We start from the raw sequence: 25,430 nt of genomic DNA on the forward strand, positions 1-25,430 counted from the left end.
TTATTTTTTTACTTTTTTTATTTTTTTAAATTTACATTCAAATTAGTTAGTATATAGTGAAGCAATGATTTCAGTAGATTCCCTAATGTAGATTCCTTACCCATTTAGCCCATCCCCATCCCACAACCCCTCCAGTAACCCTCTGTTTGTTCTCCATATTTATGAGTCTCTTTTGTTTTGTCCCCCTCCCTGTTTTTATATTATTTTTGTTTCCCTTCCCTTATGTTCATCTATTTTCTTTCTTAAAGTCCTCATATGAGTGAAGTCATATGATTTTTGTCTTTCTCTGACTAATTTCACTTAGCATAATACCCTCAATACCCTCCAGTTCCATCCACGTAGTTGCAAATGGTAAGATTTCATTCTTTTTGATTACTGAGTAATACTCCATCATATATATATATATATACCACATTTTCTTTATCCATTCATCCATCAATGGACATTTGGGCTCTTTCCATACTTTGGCTATTGTTGATAGTGCTGTTATAAACATGGGGTGTTTATTTATTTTTGAGAGAGAAAGAGAGAGATAGCAAGTGGGGGAGGGGCAGAGAGAGAGAGAGACAGACAGACAGACATAATGCCAGGCAGGCTCCACACTGTTAGTACAGAGCCCCATGTAGGGTCCAAACTCAAGAACAGTGGGATCATGATCTGAGCCAAAACCAAGAGTCAGATGCTTAACCAACTGAGCCACCCAGGAGCCCCTCTTTGACAATTTTTAAGATAAAGAAGAGAAGGCCGTTTTTTGAACTAGATTTTTGAGGCTAAAGTATCTAACATATGTACTATATACATATTATATATATCATGTAATACATAGTTAACATCTAATTCTAAAAGCATTTAGGGGCACCTGGGTGGCTCAGTCGGTTAAGCGTCTGACTTTGGCTCAGGTCATGATCTCACAGTTCGTGGGTTTGAGCCCCGCATTGGGCTCTGTGCTGACACCTGGAGCCTGCTTCAAATTCTGTGTCTCCCTCTCTTTCTCTGCCCCTCCCCTGCTTGCGCTCCGTCTTTCTCTCTCTCAAAAATAAACATTAAAAAAAAAAAATTACCTAGAAATCTTGTTAAAAATTACCATTCCTAAGGGCTCCTGGGTGGTTCAGTTGGTTTGGTGTCTAACTTCGGGTCAGGTCTAATCTCACTGTTCGTGGTGGGTTCAAGCCCCACATCAGGCTCTGTGCTGACAGCTCAGAGCCTGGAGCCTGCTTCCAATTGTGTCTCCCTCTCTCTCTGACCCTCTCCCACTCACACTCTGTCTCTCTTTCTCTCTCTCTCAAAAAATAAATAAACATTAAAAAAAATTTTTTTTAAATTACCATTCCTATATGCTACCCCAGACTTACTGAATCAGATCACTGGGGTAAAGTCCCCAAATCTGTATCTTTTAACAATACTGCCAAGTAATTTCTTATGCATATTGAAGTTTGTACGGTAAAGTATTTGAGTTTAGGGAATGATATGATCAGATGCATATTCTAGAGAGAGAACTTTGGTTGCAATACGAATAGTTTGGAAGGTGGTAAAACTGGAGGCCAGGAAACTCAATAGGTGGCTATTGGAATAATCTGGGTAAGAGAAGTTGATGGCCTAAACTAGAATAGGATTGGAGTTGGAGAGAAGTAGGTGAACTAGAGAGAGGTGAATGTCAAATTATTTGGAAGATGAATTGTCAAGACTTGATGGTTTGTTTGGATATGGAGGTAACTTCTGTAACTGGATAAATGCTGATGCTATTTTCTAACCTGGAGAATATAGGAAAACAAACAACTTTCTAGAGGTAATGGTGAGAGTAGGAAGGAGAGACACCAAGTTCAACTGTGGGCCTATTAATTGTAAGGGGGACTTAAAAATAGAGATATCCAGTAGGCAGCTAGGGGATAGTTCTAGAGTTGCTAAAAGAAATATCTGGGTTTAAGATACAGCTATAGCAGAGGCAGGTTTGCTGTGAAGCTGATGAAGTTAACCTTTAGGCCTCTCTTGTGAAGGTCCTTTTCAAGGCCTTGAGACAGGCCCTGAAAATTCTATATTTGAAGATCTATATTAATTTTCTCGAGAGGGTCTCCCTAATTGTGTAAACTTCAGGCCTCAGACAACTTTGGCTTTGCCTCTGAGCTATAGGCCAAAATCATCAGCATAAAAATGGTAACAAAGGACCCAGGAAAGGATGAAATTGCCTTAGGAGAATGTATGCAGCAAACAAAACCAAAACCAAAACCAAAAACACCCGAAAACAGGGGTTTTATTAGGTTATACATTATTTTCCAGACATGACTATTATTTTAAGTGTAAAGAAAAATCAAGGGAAAACATCCAAAAAGCAAGGTAAGAAACGGTTTGTGACCACAAAGATACATTATGGTTTAGTTGAACCTTAAATTTTAATTTTGTATTAAACTATTATGTAAATTTGCCTTTTTGGGTAGGCCCATAAGGAATCATTTTTATAACTATATATGAAAAAATTAAACTGTATTTTTTCAAATCTCAAAAGAGGGATGAATATTTAAGCTGAGCACTCTTGTGGTTCTTATCTAAATGCTTTTTTTTTTTTAATTTTTTTTTTTTAATGTTTATTTATTTTTGAAACAGAGAGAGACAGAGTGCAAGTTGGGGAGGGGCAGAAGTTGGATGCTTCACTGACTGAGCCACTCAGGGGCCTCATAGGTAATTCTGATGTAGGTAATCCATACTTTAAGGCACAATGTTTAATGGCTCCCCAGTTGTCCTACAATACAGTTCAAACTCCTTAACATGTCTTCCAATGTCTTGTAAAATCTGGCCCCTGCTTCCCTTTCCAGCTTCATCAGTGACTACCACCTCGTGCACCCAAGGCTTAAACTATACTGAATTTTCCCTCATTTTTAAAGTAAGCACAGCTCTACTATGCATTGTTTTCCCCTTATTGATCCTACTCTATCTATCGCTTCCAGTAAACCAGCCACATACATACATCCCTCTGCCTTGCTAATTCCTGTTTACTATTCAGTTTAGACATCAATTCCTCTAGGAAGATTTCTGATTTCCAAGTCTGAAGAAAATCAGAAAGGCTATGTAGCCTCCTGTATTTTCCTCTATCAGAGTACTTATCTAAAGCATCCTACTAACTTAATTATTTGTCCCTCTGAATCACTATCTTGTTCTCCAGTAAATACACAGTTCTTGGCACTGTACCTGGCATATAGTAGGTACCTGACAAATACTAATTGAATAGCAAAATGAATGACTTTTACTTAGAAGTATGAATGAAGTTAAGGGAAAGATGATAATAAAACTGCATTTATGCAACTTAAAATATGTATACCAACGAACAAGTACCAGGAGGGACTATAGAAAAAAACCCACAGCAAATGAACGAGGGGGAAAATGAACAAAGGATTAGAATAAGTTATTCAAACAAAGAAATCCAAATGGCTAATAAACATCAAAAAAAAGATATTCTCATTTTCAATTAAACAAATGCTAATTAAAATAACGATATTATCATTCCATACCCAACAACCTTACAAAGATTTAAGTCTGATAATAACCAACTTTTGGTGAGGATGTAGAGAAATGAGATCACACACAGTAGATTAAAGGGTAAACTGGAGATATGTACCTAAAAACTCTAGCATACAAACAGACGGATGTGTTTTCAATATTGTTTATAAGAGTGAAAAATAGAAATAATCTAAATATCTATCAGCAATGGCATATGTGTTAATGGATTACTTCAAAGCATGAACTAGAGTTACACATATGAATATGGATAGTCCCCCACAATAAAGAATAAAGCATTACAAGATCTGTATGAGGAAAACTATAAAACTCTGATAATCAAAATCAAAGAACTAAAACGGAGAAATACTGCATGTTCACAGGTAAGAAGAGTCACTGTTGTCAAGATGTCACTTCTTTGCAAATTGATCTGTACATTCAATGCAATCCCAATAAAAATCCTGGCAAGTTATTTTGTGAATATTGACAAACTGATTCTAAAGTCTATATGGAGAAGCAAAAGACCAAAAATAGCCAATACAGTATTGAAAAAGATGAACAAATTTGGAGAATTGACACTATCTAACTTCAAGACCTGCTATAAAGCTACAGTAATCAAGACAGTATTGTATTGATGAAAGACAGATAGATCATGCAGCTGAACAGACAGCCCAGAAATAGACCCACAAAAATATAGCTAACTGAACTTTGACAAAGAAGAAAAGGCACTACAATGGAGCAAAGATAATTTTTTCAACCAATGATACTGGAACAACTAGACATTCACAATGAAAATAATGAATCTAGACACATACATTGTACAGTTCATAAAAATTACCTGAAAATGGGTCATAAATCTAAATGTAAAATGTAAAACTACAAAACTCCAAGAAGATAACATAGGAGAAAACCTTGATGACCTTGGATATGGCAATGTTTTAGACAGAACACCAAAAGCACAATCCATGAAAGAAATATGGATAAGCTAGACTTCAACAAAACTTAAAACTTCTACTATGTGAAAGACAATGTCAAGAAAATAAGGAGACAAACTACAGACTGGGAGAAGTGTTTGCAAAAGATACAACCAATAAAGGAGTATTATCTAAAATATAAAAAGAACTCTTGGGGCACCTGGGTAGCTCAGTCCCACTTCAGCTCAGGTCATGTGATCTCACAGTTCATGAATTTGAGCCCCACATTGGGCTCTCTGCTGTCAGTGCAGAGCCTCCTTCCGATCCTCTGTCCCCCTCTCTCTTTCAAAACTAAATAAACATTAAAAGAAAAAAGAACTCTTAAAACTCATCAATAAGAAAACCTAATTACAAAATGGGCCATTTGTGCCCACCCAGGGACACACACACACACACACACACACCCCCCAAAGATCTGAACAGGCATCTCACCAAAGATATACAGATGCTAAATAAGCATATGAGAAGATGTTCCACGTCATATGTCAGGAAGAGAAATGCAAATTAAAACAATAAGATACCATTACACCTTTATTAGAATGGCCCAAATCTGGGACAATGACAATACCAAATGCTGATGAGGATATGGAGCAACAGGAACTCTCATTCTTTGCTGGTGGGAATGAAAAATGGTACAGCCATTTTTGAAAATAGTTTGCCAGTTTCTTACAAAACTTAGAACCTATGAAAAGACATGAAGGAAATTTAAATGCATATTACTGAGTACAGAAGCTGATCTGAAAAGGCTACATATTGCATGATCCCAACTATATGATATTCTTAGGAAAGGCAAAACTATGGACATAGCTAAAAAATCAGTGGTTGCCAGGGTTGAAGTGGAAGGAAGGATGTATAGGTGGAGCACAGAGGATTTTCAGGGTAGTGAAAATACCCTGAATGATGCTATAGTGATGGATATATGCCATTGTGTATTCGTCTAAACTAAGAATAAACAACACCAAAAGTGAATCCAAATGTAAACTATGGACTTTGGATGATTATGACATGCAGTATAAGTTCATCCTTGGTAACAAATGTACCATCCTATATACCCAAAAGTAATGTAACATTATGTGTCAAGTATACTCAAATTAAAAAAAAAATTTTTTTAATGTACCATTCCAGTGGGGAATGTCAATAAGACAAGCTGTGCTTATATGGGGATAAGGGAGTATATGAGAAATTTTTGTACCATCCTCTAAATTTTGCTGTAAACCTAAAACTGCTCTTAAAAAAAAAAAAAAAGTCTTACAAGGACTTTGACACAATTGGAGAAGGGAGAGTATTTTAAATCAATAGCTTTCTAAGAATATCCATTCTTGCTACGATTTTTAAGGATGAGAACTTCCTTTCACAGTGCTGTCACACACTGGCCAAAGTAATTTTAGCAAAAATGGTTAAACCTTGCCCTCTGAGATGTGACAGAGGCTCAAGAATGTGAATGCCAGGATGGGCACATTTCTTTCAGGCTAAGTTCTCTCTCAACTGTCCTACTTATTTCTCAAAGACACATGCTAATCAAATGTTACATTTTCAAAATAAAACACCAAAAAAACAGATAAGGAAAAATGACTCAATAGTGCCAATGTTGAGAAATCAGGAGTAAAGAGATATAGGACCCAACATGGGAGAAAAGCAAAGTATAATGGTACAACCACTATTTGATGATATAATCTGCTCTTTTTCCAGTAAGTTTTGTGTAATTAAGTTTTATACATGTTCTACTATTAAACTCCCATTTCTCATCTCATGCAAATGCAATTAAAAGGAGACTTTTTTCAGCTTTAGTACTACTGACTATAATAGTGTGATTTTTTTCCCACTTTTTGTATAGTTGCAGGTATTGTAACATTGTGTGATTCTACATTATTATCTACAAATTCCTGAAAGTCATTAGAATTATTTTAAGTTTTAAAATTTCATTTGAATGATACAACCTCCCCCCACTGCCAAAGTTAAATCTCCATAAATCCAAGGAAATAGTTCTTGTAAATCAAAGTAATTAAGATGCTTTGCTTCTGGGGCACCTGGCTGGCTTAGTCGATAGGCAGAACATGGGACTCTTGATCTCAGAGTGCTGAGCTCCAGCCCCACATTGGGTATGGAGATGACTTAAACAAACAAACAAAAGATGCTTTGTTTCTAATAAAATACAAATTAATTACTTTTTAGAAATATATTCCTATACAGAGCTTCAAATTTATTAAGTGGAATGTCTTTAAATTCATTTGACTTAAATCTAACGTGAGATTCATATTTCATAATCCAATTAAAAATTTTCCAAATCTTTTATGGTACACTTAATGTTTTTACTTTCTGAATATTAGTTGATCTTGACTGCAGTGCAATTGAAAATAATGAAAATTCTTCAAGAATGTCAATCATTAGGGGCACCTGGGTAGCTCAGTTGGTTAAGCATCTGACTCTTGATTTAAGCTCAGGTCATGATCTCAGGATCATGGGATCAAGCCCTGTGTGGGGCTCCGCACTGGGCGTGGAGCCTGCTTGATTCTCTCTCTTCCTCTCCCTTTGTCCCTCCCCCTGCTCATGCTCTCTTTCTCTCTCTCAAAAAAAAATGTCAATCGTTAAAGCAAGGTCTTACAACAAATTAATGTTAGCCAATCTCTTTGCTAAACCAGAATAAAAAGAGTGAGAAAAATGCACATATATTGAAGAATATGCCTGACATACAGCAGTGGCAGTTTGTAAACTACATGCCAACCTCAACACTTAAGCAGTTTTAATAATGTCAAGTTCTTTACAGTTTTTAACTCAATTTTAATTGGATCGTATTGGTGTCAGACTAAATTTTATCCAGAATATTTTAAAATTATTGACTTATTTTATTTCAAATACAGAATTATAATCGACAACTTTGTGCCAAATGATGACTTCAGGAAAATTTTCTAACAAATTTGTAGCTTGACTTCAGACTTCCTTCCCACTATTGTACAAATACCATTAGAACAAAACGCAATTAAGTTCTCTTTCAAACATTATCAAAGTCACAATCATTTCAAGTAGACAATAATGTATCAGAAATACACTCCTTTGTGGCTGACACAAATTCTTTTAAAGCAACAAATATTACCAGTACAAAAACTGACTCAATTGTGTACTGCAATTAATTCACTAGGTGCTTTTCTTCAAAAATGTAGATGCCTAATCAATTACAGCACATACCTGGAATTATTTTCTATAATATTCCTAAATATTTTCATATAATTTTTTGTTTTATCTTCTGTTTTTCTCATTGCACTGTACCAGGTATGTAAACAATTGCCTGTATCTACTCCATTTTTTAAAATACTATTGCCTTCCTATCAGATAAAGGCCTATTATGTTTTATTAAACTGTAAAAACTATTAAGAACTTTTATGATATTATCAATATTTTTATTATTTAGTTTATACACTAAATTAGAAATTGACCAGTTGATTCTCTTCACAAATCTTGGATCTTATTACAGTCTTTAGAAAAATAGTTTTCTCTTTCTTTCTTTCTTTCTTTCTTTCTTTCTTTCTTTCTTTCTTTCTTTTTTTCAGGAAAGTCTAGTTTTATTAGTACCATTTGGGATTACTAAATATGCCCTCCATTCCCTGGACCCATGGACATGCTTTTCTGCTGTCACTCCTAAATGCTAAACTATCAAATCATCCTTACATCCTAATTTGCCTTCTTTTATTTCAAAGCATTTTCAATGAACATGAGGATCTTTCTGAGTTAGTGTTTTTGTCTTCTTTGGGTATAGACACAAAAGTGGAATTACTGGATCATATGTAGTTCTATTTTTAATATTTTGGGGAAACATTCATACTGTTTTCCATAATAGCTACACCAATTTACATTCCCATAAACAGTGCACAATGGTTCCCTTTTCTCCACATCCTTACCAACACTTGTTACTTCTTGTGTTTTTTAAAATGGCCATTCTAAAGGTGTGAAATGACATCTCATTGTGGTTTTGATTTGCATTTCCAATGATTAAAGACATTAAGCATCTTTTCATGTATCTGTTGGCCATCTGTAAGTCTTTTTGGAAAAAAAATTTATTCAGAACTTCTGCCCATTTTTAAGTTGGATTGTTTACTATTTTGTTTTATCAGTTCTTTATATATTTTGGATATTAGCCCTTATCAGATACATGATTTGCAAATATTTTCTCCTATTCAGTAGGATGCATTTTCATTTTGTTGATGGTTTCCTGTGTTTTGCAAAAGCTTTTTAGTATGATGTAGTTCTACTACATGATGATGTAGTTATTTATTTTTGCTATTGTTGCTTTTGCTTTGGGTATCAGAATAAAAAAAATACTGCCAAGATATATGTCAGGGAGCTTACCACCTAAGTTTTCTTCTAGGAGTTTTATGGTTTCAGATCCATTTTGAATTAATTTTTATGTATGGTGTAAAATAGTGGTTGAGTTTCATTCTTCCACATGAGGCTGTCCAGTTTTCCCAGCACCATTTATTGAAGAGACTGTCCTTCACTTATTATGTATTCTTGGTCCATGAGTTCGAGCCCCGCATCAGGCTCTGTGCTGACACCTCAGAGCCTGGAGCCTGTTTCAGATTCTGTGTCTCCCTCTCTCTCTGTCCCTCCCCTGTTCATGCTCTGTCTCTCTCTGTCTCAAAAATAAATAAATGTTTAAAAAAATTAAAAAAAAAAGAAATGCCATTGAAATTTTAATAGGGATTGCATTGAAACTATAGATTGCATTGGATAGTATGAACGTTTTAACAATATTGGTTCTTCCAATCCACAAGCAAAGAATATCTTTCCATTTCTGTCTTCTTGAATTTCTTTCATTAATGTCTTATAGTTTTCAATATACAGGCCTTTGCCTCCTTGGTTAAAATTATTCCTAGGCTTTTTATTCTTTTTGATGAAATTGTACATGGTATTGTTTTATTTCCCTGATAGTGTATTATCAGTGTTGAGAAACAACAGATTTTTGTGTATTGATTTTGTACCAACAACTTTATTGAATTCATTTATTAGTCTCAGTTTTTTTTGATGGAGTCTTTGGCAGGATTTTAAACTAAAATACTTTGCTTTTTGGCCTATACCTATACTTTGTGTGACTTGCTATTTCTTGAAAATCCATTGGTTTGGTTCACTCTTTTTCCAACAATATTTCACAAAATCAGACTATGAATAAATGCTTAATTACAATTTTATTCAGAAAAAAAAAAAGACACATCATTGTCAAAGAAGTGTAGTTCAGGGGCACCTGGGTAGCTCAGTTGGTTGGGCATCATACTCTTGGTCCCAGCTCCGGTCATGGTCTCATGGTTCATGGGTTTGAGCCCCACACCAAGGCTCCTCACTGAGAGTGCGGAGGCTGCTTGGGATTCTCTCTCCTTCTCTCTGCCTCTCCCCCTCCCCGCCCCCCCTTAACATGTGCACCCACTCCCTCTCTCAAAACAAATAAACTTAAAAAAAAGTGAGGTTCAGACATGGATGTTGGTTGATATTTTCATTTAAGTTAACCAGTAAGATAAAAAAAAAAGTAAAATAGTGAAGAAGTGTATTGGAATTTCACTCATTTATCAATGACATGAGCAACTTGTTTGCTGAACTGGGTGATAGTTTTTGAATACTGAAAGACTACTTCAATTTTTTGTGCTATTCACAATGTCGAGGCCAGGAATGTGATACATGTAAAGTTTAATTCTGCATTATCAACATTTTCTCTACAAGCCTACTGACTGTTTTTGTAAATGAAGCTTTACTGGAACATAGCCACATCCATTTTTTTGAGAGGGAGAGAGAGCAAGCGTGCACAAGTGGAGGGAGAGGGAGAGAGAGGATCCTAATTAAGCAGGCTCCAAGCCCAGCATGGAGACAGTTGGAGGGCTGGATCTCATCCTGGTGAGATCCGACTGAGCCACCCAGGTGCCCCTGGCCACACCCATTTTTAACGTAAGAGTTGAGTAGTTGTGACAAAGACCATATGTACTAGAAAGCCTAAAACATTTACTTTTTGTTTACAGAAAAAGTTGTAGACCCTTGGGCCTAGAAAATCAACAAAACAATAAACTAAACCCTCATTTGTAACTTTTGCCAATTTCGGCAATGCAAATGTTCCTATTGAAGCCAATTTCAAACTACAAATGCGACGTTTCTGAACAGAGCTGGGAAGAGATGCGTACATTCCCATCCGTAAGATACAACAGACAAATGCTCTCAGAGGAAGAGTTATTGGTAAAAGTAAGTTTTTAAAAAGTGACGAGTTTTGAGTATTTATTACCTGATTTTAACGTATTTAATCGTAAATTTACATAATTTGATTTTTAACAGTGGTTGAGCTTAACAACTGGCTCATAAAATCCCCCCAAATTTAGCAATGAGCCTTGCAAACTAAAACAAGTCAACTGTGGCGTACTACTAGCTCTGTTTTCAAAAGGGCACTAAGGGAGGGGTTCAGAGTAATTTGCCTAGTTGTTAAGTGGCTGTGTTGAGATTCAAATGTAGGTCTAAAACTCTGACCCCAGTTAGGCTTCATAGCCTTCTTAGCGGAGAATAAGGGCCTTTATTGGCTTGTGTTTTTTTTTTGTTTTTAAATTGGATGTGTGTCTGTGACATATATTGAGGGAACTAAACCTGCAAGGGAATGCATCTTCTGGAGTACCACCCTATATTGATATCGCATACTCTTTTACATTCCCATGTCGCTGGCCAATTTTGCTAGTCTTGATGCTTGCTACCCTATTCAGAAATCAGTCTAGCCTGGGTATTTGAAGGAAGAAGGGAACAACGGATTGGTCCATGTATCATCTGCTGTTGGAAATTTCTCATTAGGTACTTCTCTTAACTGCTTTAGGAAGTGTAAGTATAGGCATTTAGTAACACAAGCCCCTTGTAGCACTTATCAAGCTACGTGAGTTCCAAAAAACTTCAGACAACTTGTGATCTGAAACCTTTGCAGTGCAGGAAAAGGAAGGACTCTATCAGAGGCACTCACGCAGCCTCACGGAACTGGGCCAAGAATCTGGGGTCAGGATGGCGCACTGGTAGGCCTCTTGACGTACTCAATCTTTCACAGAGCTCCAATGCCAAGCGAAGGAATAATAATTGTTCGAGCTGTTCGAAGAACTTGATCCGCCCCATCCAACCCCTTCATATTTACACAGCCTTGGTGAGGTGAAGCGACTTGATGAACGTCAAGCGGTAGAATCTGGATTAATTTATAGCTCTTTCCACTACACCACGCCACCTCTTCTAAATCACTCTCCCTGCACAAAACTTACCCCTGAAAGCACCAGGAAGCTGGCTGGGGACTGGCCTACAGTTGAACCTAGGTCAAACCTCCCAGTCGCTCCGGAGTCAAACTGCGGTAACTCTGGGTCAGCGTTAAGACCAAAGCAGAGAAACGCAAAGCTCAAGGCTACGAAAGGCAGGCGCACCCCTCACAGATAAGCGCGGAGACTTAGACTTTGCCTCTAGAAAAGCAGCCACGCCTCCCAAGACGCCAACGCAGCGCGCAGCGGAGCCACGCGAGCGGCCCAGAAGGCAGGGCACGCAGTCGGCGACGCGCACGCCCGCCCCGAGGCCGCACGGGAGACCGGCGGGCGTGCGCGCCCCCGCGGCAGTGGGCGGGGTGGGGCGGGGCTCGGAGCCGGACCGGGGCGGGGCCGCAGAAGCTGTAGGTGTTGCAGCTGGGTCGCGACAGGTGCGCAAGGCAGAGTGCCTGGGACCCGTAGCCCCGCTGGTAGCAGCACAGAGGAAAGACCGCCTTCAGCCAGGTAAGGGCCTTCTCTGTCCACATCTTGCACGGCCGAAGAGTGCGCGAGACCCCGGCTTCCCTCCACAGTCTCCTTCTCCAGCGACTTCTGGGGCCAGGGGTAGCACCAGGAGCTTGAACCCCTTCCCCCCACCCCCGCCGAGAGAGAGAGAGAGAGAGAGAGAGAGAGAGAGAGAGCGCGCGTAGAGGAACCGCTGATCTTCTTGCTCTTTTCCTCATGTCTAGGTACTGCGCTGGTCTTGGGAGTAATTATGTAGGGCCGAATCTTTGCTGCCTGAGGGCCGGAGCTGATAGGACCACCTCTTCCATCGGGAAGACTCCTTTCTAACTATATACAGTTTTGGTGTGGTGGAGGAAGGCGACAGTTCATCAAAATTCCAAATAGTCTCCTAGGGAAATATTCTGATATTCAACTGCTTTTTTCCCTTCTTCATTTAAAGCCATTCCCTCTGTCTTCGATTTTTCCCCATTCCATGCTGCCTACTGAACTCTAAGACACTTACACCCCTTTGAGGCATGTTGAGAATATAGCAGTCCTTGCAGCTGAGTGTGTCATCCCCGAATCGCTGTCGCGTATATATCATTGACACCTGTCACCAATATAGGTAGGTGTTAATATAAGGTAACTGTACACCCCTGGCTACACCTACTAAGCTTGAAGTTGTACGTGCTAGGAGCCAACCATCTGGCGTCCTTCCTTGCCTCCTTACTCGTGCTTAGAACGAGTTTAGCTGATCCTAGTGAGAGATATTTGAACTACTATTGTCTTTCACCTAATTCCGGCTTTCAAAAGTCTGCCTAATCCAGATGGTTCTACTGACTTGGCTCCTCAAGTTAGTGAAAGTACTTAGGGAGTTATCAGCCTTGAGACAATACCCCTTTGGGGGAGAGGTCTTCTTTTGCATTATTCTTTCTTTTGCTGTTGATTTAAGCGGTTAAACACAATACTTTTTATCCCCATAGTTACTAATACTATTCACAAGTGATAAATATTTTAGAAACCATAAAATAACACTTTCTTCTGAGGTCTGATGGAGACACAAAAGAAGATGACCTTCAACAAACATTTTCTAAGTTTCTGTGGAGTAATAACCTGGCTATGGGATGATTGTCTTAGGTAGACCTCTGAAAAGGTATAGAATTGGCAGGAGAGAAGGTTAAAAAAAAAAAAAAAGTTTGTGTCCACATCTATTTCCTTGTTTTGCATCGACAGAGCGATACATAACATGCTATTAAATAATTTAGGAATTTATTTATTTCATTTTTTGGACAAAACAGTTATTGAGTGCCTCGTTTTGTCAGTTATAGTATGGATTCAAAGTTCCGAACATCCCCAAACATTAAAAAAAAAAAAAAAAGAAAAGAAAAGAAAAAACTTTGGGCGCCTGGGTGGCTCAGTCGGTTAAGTGTCCGACTTCGACTCAGGTCATGATCTCACGGTTCGTGAGTTCGAGCCCCACATCAGGCTCCATACTGACAGCTCGGAGCCTGGCGCCTGCTTTGGATTCTGTGTCCCCCTCTCTCTCCGCCCCACCCTGCTTGTGCTCTGTCTTCTGTGCTCTGTCTCTTTCAAAAATGAGCAAACATTAAAAAAAAAAAAAAAAAAAGTTCCGAACATCCCTACTCTGAAAAAGCTTAGTTAAAATCAAATGAGTTAGGCAGAATCAATAGATAAAACTTACAGTTTTGGTGAAATCAGTGCTATGCTAGAGATGAGGCCAGAGTGCTATGTCCTTCTTCTACTTTTCCTTATAAACAAAATAAACAACACAAAAAAACTTTGAGTATTAGTGAATTATTTTCCTCAGACATTTGTGTTGCGTATATGTCCTACCTGGTGTTCTGCCAACATTATAGCCTTTTGAAGATGGGATTAAGACTTGTCCTTAATTCTATGGTAGTTCATTAATGGTTGGTGGAGCTGTTTTTCACTGTTCTGTATTGGGTCTCGAAGTGTTGTTATCATGTAGTCCCTGAACTGTAGAACTTCTGGGAATAGAATAGTGTATTGGCAACCTTAGCAAAATAGTGCCATTTTGTAAAATTGCTTCATTGTGTAACTTTAACTTGGTACAGTCCAGTTTTGTTCCAGACTCTGGTTAAAAGTGGGCCAAATTTCAACCTTCTAATAATTCTAAGAAGAGAAAGCTTCAAAAGTGAAAATATTTATATTAACAGCGCATCATGATGACAGGATATTTTTTTCTTGCTAAGGTGCCTTCAAAATGTCTCTACTTTTCTTTCTTTCTTTCTTTCTTTCTTTCTTTCTTTCTTTCTTTCTTTCTTTCTTTCTTTCTGATGGGAGACAGGATGGGTAAATGAGCGAAAGAGGAAAGGGTCAGAAGTGTTTGAAGATTCCTTGCAGAGCTTTATGATCTGAAGTCTATGATGGTCTTAAGCGCTTTCCATGTAACTTCAGGCTTTTATTAATTGCCTGCTGTGTGCAGTGATCTAGTATATAGAGGATGAACATGATACAGTCCCTTCTATATGATTATGTTTTTCATTTTTAAATAGAGATTCTGAGTTAATAAAACAGATGATGGTTGTCTCATTTGGTTATTTGAGCCATGGTACTCGATGAACATATTTCTTTGACAATTACTTACCTCCTTTCTTTCTGTTTACACTCCGGGAAAGCAGTTTCACTGGGAATTTTTGGAAAGCCAGTCAGTATTTGCGTGTATTTTCGGTGTCTGTAACAATTATCTTTTTCCCTTTAAATACTTTCAAGTTCAATTTTAAGTATTGTTCCTCTTGGGGTTTCAAATTCTTCACTTTCCTCTGATATTCTTCAAAAATCAACTGTAACTGACTTAGGGCTTCTGTACCAGGAGGGTTCACCAAAGACATATACACACAGACACAAAAGAATTTTGAGAGCGCAGGAGATCATTAGACATCTTTGCCATAAAAGGCTACCTAACCACAAATTGGGAGAATTTGTCAGTCTATATTGACAGCAGAATGGGTTTTCAGTATTCTTAATTCCATACGCTCAGAAATAGGTGACTTTTATTTAGATTGGAATTGCACTCTTTCTGCAGATAGGAAAATGTGTGACTTGGTTCCTAAGTCAGGAATTTCCATAAGAAAAAGCTTTTTTTTTTTTTCTTAAGGTTTCTATGGTCTTTCACTATGTTTTGTGATAGGCAGTTAAAGTACTTTATTTTGGATTGTGTACAGTAATCTCCAGGTGATGTTAAATTACTTAACACAGACTCTTAAAGTTCTTTAGTAACAAATGAGTGGTTGTAAATTGAGTAGTTTCCTAATGATTGTGGAACTGAGATTCTGTGGTAAATGGTACTCTTGGTAGAACCATACCGATGTGTTTATTCTGTGGCTGGATGCAAAGTCCTTGAGACCCAGTCAAGTTACTGTTCTAACGGAGACCTCTTTTTATTAAAAGGACATGGTTTGACCCAACAAGCAGTCCATTATTTAGCATGTCAAATGATTTCTTCACCCTTGAAAATGTTTCTAGAGACTTCACATTTGCAATCATGAGAAGTTAACATGATACCATCATATTTTACATTCTTTTTATTTTCTTTTAAAGAATTTCTTCATAATGCTACACTGAAACTAAGAACTTCCGTCTCTAGGGGTGAAAAGATGCAACTTTTTTTCTGATAACAAGTATGGAGCTATTGTTTCTCTTATTTATCCTCTAATGGAGTTTAGAAAGTTTCACAAACCCTCAAACATGTTTTTTCTTGCACTCCGAAGTATTGCCAATTTTTGTTTCATTGCCCATAGATTAGTAATCCTGATATACTTTTACTCGGTTTTAGATTTCCACAATCTTTTTTTTCCCCACATAAACTGAAATTTAAACAAATGGCCTGGGACTTCTTTTCCTCATAGTCAGTTTCACTGACTAGGTAACATTTGCTCAGATTTGGCTTCCACCTCTAGCACTGGAGGAAACCTGTCTGTCCTTGCAACGTACCCAGTGACTTCCCTGGAATGGCCCTGTCACTGTCCTCCTTAGTTACCACTTGGCAACACTTGACCAAGTGGACAACTTTTTTGGTTATTTCTTTTAGTTGGCTTTCTTGACATGACTTTACCTGGTTGTCCATCTTGTAGTCTAACCAGTTCCTCCCATGCCCCTTCACTAACTCAGTCTTTTGCCCCTTAAGTATGGGTTTTTGCCTTGGTTTAGCATCCTGTTCTTATAATGCTCTCTCCCTGTGCAGACTGATTTATTTCTGCGATTTCAACTAACATCTCCATGTGAGTGATTTGCTGATTCGCTTTGAAGCTTTTTTCATATTTCATATAAAATTTCATATGAAACTTTGTTTCATATTTCATTTCATATTCTTATTTTATTTTCACATAGACAAATATGCATATATAGTTGGAAGATAAGAATTACATATGCTTATTATAGAAAACTTGAGGAAAAATAAAGAAGGCAAAATATTCCATAATCTATTCCAGTGGGAACTATTTGGTATATTTCCTTTCAGTCTTTTTTTCCTTTGATACACACACACACATACACACACACAGACATACACAGGTAATTGGGCTCATCCTATTGCAGTAGATATAGTTTTGTATCTGCTTTTTCACTTTACATTATGTCATAATTTTCAGTGGCATCAAAATTATTTGAAAACAATTATAATGGATGTTCAATGTCCTAATGTGTTGCTGTTGCATAATTTACGTGTGTACTAGGGTATTTCAATTGTTACAATATTATTAACAAGTGAAAAACAATGAGAAAAAATTGATGCATAAATCTTTGTACGGATCACTCACTGTTTCCTTAGGTTAGATTGCCAGAAGTTCAATTACTGGGTCATAGGGCATAAAAATTAAAAAACACTAAACCTGCTGCCAAATTGCTTTTCATAAAGATTAGACTATAATTAATACTCTCACCTGCAGTGATTGTGAGTGCCCGAATGCCTCCTTCATAATATTGGATCTTATTTTTTTATCTTTATTAATTTGATAAGCAAAAGTGATTAATTTGTATTTACTAGTGAGAGCAAACATTTTTCATATATTCACGTCCATTTCAGTTTCTTCTGTGAACTGTCTTTTGGTTAGTCCATTCCCATTTTTATTGGGGTCTTAACATTTTAATTATGTTGTTTTTTGTTTGGGGTTCTTTCATTTATTTGGGGCTATGGGGAGGGAGTACAGATTTTTGTTAGGCCAAATTGAATGAGTGAAGGGATGAAGTGGAAAGTGTGCAGTAGTTGAAATGGTGGTGTTTTAAATGCCCGTTGGTATAAGGAGCCAGAGCTTATGTTTGTTGGAGCAGCACTGCAAAATGGAAAGGGTGCCTCCTTGAAAGTCAGGATTGCCACCTTGGTGTTGGGAACCAACCACTTAGGTCGTCTTGGGAAAGTCATCCATCCTCTCTGAGCCTTATCTGTAAAGTGAACAGGGTTGGGTTATTGATCCCAAAGTCCATACACCATCTGCGCCGAAAGGGTGACTTACAAGCCACTGCTCTCTAGACATTGTGAAATTATTTTTTGTCCCGTCCCTGACCCGTTGCCCATTTTAGATATATAGAGCCCGAGGAAAAAGACTGGATGCAGTAAAGGCAATTTTCATAGTGGGTAGTAAGGCTTAATAGAACCTAAAGGCAGAACAATAGAAGTTGCAAAGATTGGTAATTTTTAGGCACTCCCATGGATTGACACTTGGCAACCTAGTTACGTAAGTCATTGGAGCCCTGCTGATGTATGCCACAAAGCCCCACCATCTCTAATGATACAAAGCAAATCTCATTTTATGACAGCCTGTTTAAGTTGCGAAGCCAAGGTACTCAACAACTTCCAGTATTCCATACAGAAACTATTCAGAGTGGGGGTTCTTCTTTGTTATTTGTACGAGCTCTTCATTTTAAGAATATTAATTATTTGCCCTGTGGTCAAATGTTTAACTAGTTATTTGCCTTTTAGTTATCTATAGATCTTCTCCTTTGGGATTTCTTTTGTTGCTTTTATTTTGTGAAGCCTTTTGCCTTCTGGAGATGGATTAAGTATTCAGTTCGATTTCCTTCTAGTTTTTATGGTTTTACTTTTTATGTTTAATTCTTTGTCTTGAATTTATTTAGGAGTACCAAAGCAATGTGTTTAGTGCCTTTGCATATCTCCTGAGCTCCAGATCCCTGTCTCCAACTACCGGAACTATGTGGATAGTCCCTATGTACCTACCAGGCATTATGTCCACCTAGTTTCCCTAAGGAGAAAGCTTGAAGTTGTCTTGAAAGTTTTAGTCTCATTTCCCACGTTTAATCAAAACTCACTACATTTGGTTGATTCTACTCCAACAGTGATAATGGCTCTTTGTCATTGTTCTAATTAATACCCCCCTTTTTTCACTAGTCCTTAGAATTGGCTTCAGTTTTTCCCCTTTAGACCAGAGTTGTCATTAAAAAATAGAACACCGACTCTCAAAGTATGGTTTCCTTGATTACCTGTTTCAGAATCGCCTGGGGTGTTGGTTAAAAAAGGTAGGTTCCCAAGTCCCACCTAGACTTATAAACCGATATATTTGGGGGAATGGGGTCTGGGAATCTGCAGTTTTAACAAGTGCCTCAGGAGATTCATTTACACACTTAAGGGGAAGCAAAGCACAAGTATATTAAATCTAAATTTCTCTGAATGCTATTCAAGACCCCCACTCCCACACCCTGACAGCCTATTTTTCCAGACTTATCTCCCACATCACTACCCACCCACCTGGCATTGTAGCCATACAGTGATTCATGGTTTCCTGGACCCACCCTGTCCTTTCCTGCCTCTGTGCCTTTGCTCATGCAGTTCCCACAGCCTCATGCTCCTCTCCCTCCTCCCACTCCTGCTTAAATCCTTTTCCTTAAGAGCTCAAATAAAATGCTCCTTTTAAAAAATGAAGCCTCTAATTTGTTCTATTTTAATCATTGGCTCCCTCCCCAGTCTTCACTTAGCACTTTATTTTTACTTCTTCTTTTTTTTTTTTTTACCTTAATGCTGTCACTATGAATTATTGCTTCCTTAAATGATTATAAGTCTTCTAATTGTGAGAACTTTGCCTTTCATTTCCATTTTTCAGTCATTACACATATAATAAGCAATTAAATACCATAAAGTATATGAAATATATCTCATCTTGCAAACAGTATTCCATAGAAATGTTTGGCTTTGCACCACACTTAGAATAAAGTTGAGATCTTTTACCACTGCTTGTAAATCCTTATTTAAGGATGAGTGCTGCCACTCATCTCTGTCATCTTCTCATACTTTTCATTCACTCCCTGGTCATATTTTTCCTGCCTCAGTGCCTTTGCATTTGCTATTTCTTACACGTTGAAAACTCCTACATCTGTTCTCTTTGCCTGGCTGGCTGCGTATCTCCTCCCCATCATTCAGGTCTCAGCTCAAATGTCATTCACTCAAGGAGGCTTTCCCTGACCACTATCTAAGGCATCTGCCCCTTTTCCTACTGCCACTTCAGTTACTCTCCTTGCATTTCCTTCACTGCACTAATCACAGTTTTTAATTGTCCTGCTTCCTCAGTAGAATGGAAGCTTCATGAGAGCAGAGACCTTGTCTCACTTTTAATGTCATGTCTTTAGCAAACAGAGCACTGAGGGCGCCTGGGTGGCTCAGTCGGTTAAGCAAACAGAGCACTGCTTGACATGTGGTAAGTCCTCAGTAAGTATTTGTTGAATGCACACATAAGCCTTGAAGATAGACTTTTCATTTTACCAAGTCCTGTTTTGGTTTGCAACTCAAAGTTTTGTTGTTGTTTTTTAATGGACAACAGCTGATGTAGTTCCACCAGGGTTCAAATCAGGTAGCAGCCTCTGAGGGTTTCTGAAGGTAGCAGGAAAAATGGAGACTGTGATAGCCAGGATTCACTTCCATCTGAATGCAGGCTTTCCAAGGTGTTCCCAGGATCCAGGCCACTATTTTACTACTGCTGTCAGCATCTACTTCCAGGGTTGTTAGTGCTGGCCAATTCTAGTCTTTAAACTCTCATTACATTTTTAAAAGTGAGCAAAATTAGAATCCAACCAGTCCTCAAGCAACCAAAAGTTTTCTTCCGGTTTCCTTCTCTAGAAGAAAAATAAGAAAGCTACCTAGAATCCTCAAGGAAACATGAAATGATGTTCATTATATTTACTACATGCCTATTGATTTGAAAGATTTTTAGCAACAGCCTTAAACAAGGTGTTTCTTGGGAGCTTGGGTGGCTTAGTTGGCTGAGTGTCTGACTCTTGATTTGGCTCAGGTCATGATCTCACAGTCGTGAGATTGAGCCTCCTGTCGGGCTCCACAATGAACTTGCAGCCTGCTTAAGATTCTCTCTCACTCTGCCCCTCCCCTATGTGTGTTTGTGCTCTCTCTCTCTCTCTCTCTCAAAAACAAAACAAAACAAAACAAAAAAATAAACAAGGTGTTTCTTGTTAACATCTCATTGAACCAGTCTAACTCATCAGTTACAATTTCTTCCAATTTCTCTTCATTGGGTAGACTTATTCTTTAATTCCATTTTTTCTTGAAACTGGCTTGAAACTTTATTAGAAATTACAATAGTTTTTATAGCAACTTATAGTTTTCAAAGTACTCTGGGTTTTTTTTTTCCTCATTTAATGCTTACAACCATCCCTTGTGAATACGTTTTTGAGATGTAGAAACTGAGACCCACTGATTCATTTTCCCAGGTCACCCAAAAGCCCACTACTCAATTAAATGCCTCTCAATAACTTTTTAAAACAGCACCATAATTTGATATAATTTTTAAAAGGTAAACATGAAAATGTAGTTGAAACATTAATGTTATATGTTTGTAACCGGTCCCTAAGAAATAAGATGCATAAGTTAGTTGAGATAAATACAAAATTTTGTCACTTCTGTGGCTCTATGGTTTGGTAATTCTTTGTTTGATCAGCCTCAGCTATGCTTGTCCTTGATTAAAGCATTGTTCTGGGTGAGCTGCTCAGATTTTTACAGAAAGAAAAGATTAGAGAACTTGCCTAGAGAAGAGTCACTTTTCAGTAAGCCCGTTTTAATTCTCCTCTTGCTTGAAGGGATTGGTTCAATTGATCTGAACTGGCCTTTCAGATTGAGCAGGTCCTGAAAAAAACACATCATCTAAAATTTCAGATAAGAAGAATGGAAGCCAGGTCCTTCCTGGAAATGGCCAGGAGTGAAACTAAGAAGCCCTGTATTTGGAGAAAACTCAATTAATTATTAAGGACAAAGGACTGGTATAAGGAGGTTATATCCTTAATGGAAGCAGCCTTCTTAAAATAAGTGTACATGATTCCTCTGTTTTGACATTGTAAAGAAGGTTCTTTAATTAGCCACTTTGTCTTAATTAAGCATGTGATTGGCAAGACCTGTGAGCATGTAGTTTATAGACATTCAATTATGTAGGTGGGCCTTTGTTTTGATATGTGGCAACTGAGAACTAGCATAATGCTGTTTTTTATTCATATGACAGATGTTTATTGAGTCCCTACACTGTACCAGGCACTGATATTTGATGCATCTGATGTCAAAGTATGGAATGGTACAAAGGTTAAAGGAGAAACAGGCTATTCAGAGTAAATCTATGCTTTCTATAATGGTCTCTGTTGACTATAAATTTCCACATTATTTTTCCAATTAACTGTGCCTTTTTCTACTTTTCGCTTTAAATTTGAAGTTACTGACATAGTTTTCTGCTTTTCTATGTACTGATAGAGGTTTTCCTTACTATGTGCGAAAAATACTGAAAAAAGACTCAATCCATTGGATTATGTTTGTCCTTACAATGTGTTAATTATCAACGGGGCACAGGGAGGAGGGCGAAGAACCAAGCAGAGAAAAATTACAAATTAGATTTGAGAGAGAAGTCGAATCAAACTTGGAGTAGATTGGGTAATTTTTAATTTAAAGAAGAAAAAAAAAGATTAGAAAGAATCTTGGGTGGTTCTTTGTGACCTAAAAATTTAAGACCAAAGTTCATTTTTGAAGGCTGTAACTACAGGTTACTCTTTTACTAAAATAAGATATGCGAATGCTACCGCAATTATGTAAAAAGCTAATTTGGGTTTCACAAGTGCAAGAAGATAAGATATTCAAATTAATGAATAAAGTGATAGAAGCTGTGTAGGATGGTGATAATTATATCATCTTCCAGTTAGACTTTTTACAGAGGTGTTAAGAACACCTAAAATTTGGCCCTTAAACAGTATAATTTGAGAGAGATTTAGACTTTTGGGCGCAGAGAAACAGTGTCAGGGTTTTAAGCAGATCTGATGTTCCTGGTAGTTACTGCCAGCTTCTCAGAGATGACATTCAAGGTGCTCTTTTTTTCTTGCTGATGTAACGAAAATAAGTTGACCCTAAAATATAGTGTGCACTAGAATGGCAATTGTAGTTTATTCTCTCTGCAAGAGGTCGTTTTATTTTCATCCCAGCCTCCTAAAAAAATGAATAAGTTAACATTTATTTGGCCTTTCTGGGCCTCAGTTTCTTCATCTGTAGAGTGGGACGGCAATATTCTGAGTTTGCTACCGTGAGGATTAGTAAGTTTATATATGCAAAACAAAACAGGATCTGACACGCGGTAAACATTCAATAGACATTAGCTATTTTTATTACCAGCACCACTGTTACTTTATAAGCACTTATTTTAGCACTGAGCTAAAGGAACATTTTAGAGATGATGAGACTGAGGCTTAGAGTAATTTTCCTAGTGTTACCCCATAAGCAAGTAGTAGATTCAAGATGTAGACCTAGGCTGAAAGAAACTGGAGACAGAATCGGCTTAGATATGGAACAGACTGGGGCATTTGGCCCAACCCTTACCCATCCCTTCTAGTTTCAAGACACTTAGGATGAGACTGGCCCAGACCACCCCCCAGAGACCAGGAACTTGTGTTTTGCAGTAAGTAGTTAGAACATGGACATTAGTGTCTGTCAGACTGTCCCAAATCTTGGCTCTGCCACTTACTAGCTCTGTAATCTTTGGCAGGTTATTTAACCTTTCTGAGCCTCAGTTTCTTTCTCTGTAAGATGAGAATAATAGTATTTGTTTCGGGGCACCTGGGTAGCTCAGTTGGTTAAGTGTCCAACTCTTGATTTCAGCTCAGGTCATGATCTCATGGTTGTGAGTTTGAGCCCTGAGTTGGGCTCTGAGGTGGCAGCATCGAGCCTACTTGGGATTCTGCTCCTGCCCTGCTTGCTCTCTCTCTCAAAATAAAATAAATAAACTTAAATAAAAAATTTGTTTCATGATATTATAGGGACTAAGGGAGTAAAACCAAATGGAATGAATCACCCTGCATATGACCAGTACTCAATAACCTGGCCCCAGGCTTATGCTAAGGTGGCCCAGATTTTTTTTTTTTTATCTGATTCTGACACAGTCCATCTAGATGGTTGGTGATTAGGGCCTGTGTCTGCCTCCCTGCTGAGGCCTAAGAACCCTGGGATCAAACCAAGTCTAAACACCCAAAGCTGTTTTTACATTGGAATCATAGGGGACTCTTAAGAAAAGTTAGAAGTGTTCAGACTTTACATGAGAGATTCAGATTCCAAAGATGATCCTGATATTCAAAGCACCCTCCCCACCCCCTGCCTCACCTCCCCACCCTTGACCCCTGCACAACTAAGAAGTGTTAGGTTGGCTAGTTGAGGGTAGCAGCTGAAGCACAATCCCAAACAGTGATCTTAATGCTTGGATTGTCGGTGTCAGTGGGAATATTAATGAGTAGTCAAGGGGTGGGTGCCCTACAAAAGGGAACTCTACAGAAACGATCTCATCTGTGTAGTCAAACAACGTTTCTGTTTGGAAAGAATATTAATGAGATCTGGATAGGAATCAGACACCGGGAAAGGACAGCTGCTGTGAGAGGCAATTTGAATTGTACAAGGAGTTACACATGATATTACTAAAGTCCTTGTGGCATTTTAAAAAGTAATTAAGTTGTAAAAATAATCAACAATTTATAAACAATGTTTTAAAAACAACTGTAGTTTCAAGAAATAAATGTATTGAGGGCCCAGCACATATTTGAAAATATGTTCAACTTTCCCCATGAGTAAAGGAATGAAAAGTAAAACAATAATATACCATTTTTCATGCATCTAGCAGATTGGAAAATATAAAAAGGATTAGCAATGCTCAATATTCACAAGGATGTGGAGAATAGTCTTTCTCATATAGCTGATGGTTCAAATATAAATGGATGCAAAAATATATACAAATTGATGCAACTTTTTTGAAGAAAAACTTGGGAATGTGTATTAAAATTTTGATGCATAGGACTTTTACTAGAAATGCTGCTTCCAAGAATTTATGCCATGGATGCATACTTCCAAGTAGGCAATGATAGAAACATTTTCATTGCCGTCTTGTTCTTAATAATGAAGAACCTGCAGCAACCTCTATGTTCACTGACAGGGGCCTGCTTAAATAAGTTATAGACTATTGCAGAGTGAAATAGTATTTGGTACTGAAAGGGTGAAGTAGATCTCTATGTCCTCCTCCATCTATATGTCCTTTCCTATATGTCTTCCTGTCATGTGTGAGAAGATGTCCAAGAGGAAACAAATAGTTGCTGAATAGCATATTAACATAAAGTCATTGTTATTGTTAAAAAAAGAAAGTATATGGGGCGCCTGGGTGGCTCGGTCGGTTAAGCGTCCGACTTCGGCTCAGGTCATGATCTCACCGTACCTGGGTTCCAGCCCCGCGTTGGGCTCTGAGCTGACAGCTCAGAGCCTGGAGCCTGTTTCAGATTCTGTGTCTCCCTCTCTCTGTGACCCTCCCCCGTTCATGCTCTGTCTCTCTCTGTCTCAAAAATAAATAAACGTTAAAAAAAAAAATTAAAAAAAAAAAAAAGAAAGTATGTGCGCTGGTGTTAACCTCACTGTGCCTCAGTTTCCTCATTTGTAAAATAGGTATCATTATAATGATGAATATAATGTCTACGTCATGAGTTGTTGTGAGGATAAAATGAGATAATATTTGTGGAATGCTTAGGACAGTGACTGACATATTATGCTGGGTGTTGCTATTATTATCATGCACGGGCAATATCAGAAGGTTTATGCTCCGAAGCGTGACAGAGGTTACCTTTGGCAAGTAGCGTTGTCTTGGGGGAAGGGGTGTGCAAGAGCAGACAGAGACTTCGATTTCTCATATTGTATGTGTCTACATAATTGTTTATGACAAGCAGGCCCATCGCGTGACCAATCACCATG

The 25,430-nt window shown here is 37.9% G+C and overlaps 1 protein-coding gene across 5 annotated transcripts in view; it reads left to right on the forward strand.

Moving 5' to 3' along the window:
* Positions 1 to 12,087: 12,087 nt before the first annotated feature.
* The window catches only part of LIMA1 (LIM domain and actin binding 1), an 84,736-nt gene continuing 71,393 nt past the window's right edge, over positions 12,088 to 25,430 (forward strand). For 2 of the 5 annotated variants that reach the window (XM_053895933.1, XM_053895934.1), the window contains exon 1: positions 12,088 to 12,208. The gene's annotated coding sequence lies outside the window, so the exon portion shown is untranslated. The remainder of the gene's footprint in view (positions 12,209 to 25,430) is intronic. The other 3 variants (XM_053895930.1, XM_053895931.1, XM_053895932.1) reach the window with 2 other exon arrangements.

The sequence above is a fragment of the Panthera pardus genome, unplaced genomic scaffold, assembly GCF_024362965.1.
Source record: "Panthera pardus isolate Hobbes unplaced genomic scaffold, ASM2436296v1 HiC_scaffold_6, whole genome shotgun sequence".
Taxonomy (NCBI): Eukaryota; Metazoa; Chordata; class Mammalia; order Carnivora; family Felidae; genus Panthera; species Panthera pardus.